Source organism: Trypanosoma theileri (genome assembly GCF_002087225.1).
Source record: "Trypanosoma theileri isolate Edinburgh chromosome Unknown TM35_Tth_47_V1, whole genome shotgun sequence".
NCBI lineage: Eukaryota > Euglenozoa > Kinetoplastea > Trypanosomatida > Trypanosomatidae > Trypanosoma > Trypanosoma theileri.
The window spans coordinates 31,310-32,190 of NW_021639889.1; positions in this window are offsets into that span (position 1 = coordinate 31,310).

An 881-nucleotide genomic window follows, 5' to 3' on the forward strand; every position below is an offset into this window, starting at 1 on the left:
TGCCGCACAGCTGCTTTTAGGCGTGTGAGTCGCTCAATCTCACGCAACATTGCATCTCGACACCGCTGCTCTTGTATACTCAGTAGCAACGGTTCCAGTTGTTATTTTTGTGCAAATGCACTTCTTCCACACGGTGATCATTGGTGTTTTTGGTGGTGCCTGTGGATATTACTGTTGTTTATGGTGTTGTTGATAACATTCCCGATGCTGCGTTGATCGTTATGAACAGTGTTCCTTAAGCTGTACGGTGTGCCTCTCACTCTGCTGCTGTGATGAGATCCCACTGGCATGGACAAGTACACTCTGCAGCCCCATACAGGTTTATAATGATGAGCACTCCTGCTGCCCATACGTAGTGGAGGATGAAGAGGTGTATGGGCTGCTGCTAGAAGCAGTCACAATGGAGAGAAATGTATATGAGTGCACAGAGAGAGAGAGAGAGAGAATAGTGAAACTTCCTTCCACTACTATTGGGGTGGGTGTTGGCAGGACTCATTCAAGTGAGGGAGAACCCAATGGCGGGATCCATTGGAGTCATCTCTTCTTCTTTCCATACTTGAAGGGGACCAATTAATATGGATTGTGAAACTACTTTCATTAGCCACACCAGTACAACGGATTAGGCAGCAGTCTTCTGTCAGCACACAGAAAGATATCTCAACAATAGAATGGCGGTAAGGCTGAGAAAGAAATGGATGTTACTAAACCAGTAGAGGATAATTCAAGAAAGGAACACTGCAAATACACCCAATAAAGAGAAATCAAACACCAACAACAAACACTAGAAATTACACACATCACAAAGGAACATACGGAACTATTCCAGACTGCAGTCCACTACCATCCACACAGCTAACACTAGAATCAGGCAGAGACTCAAC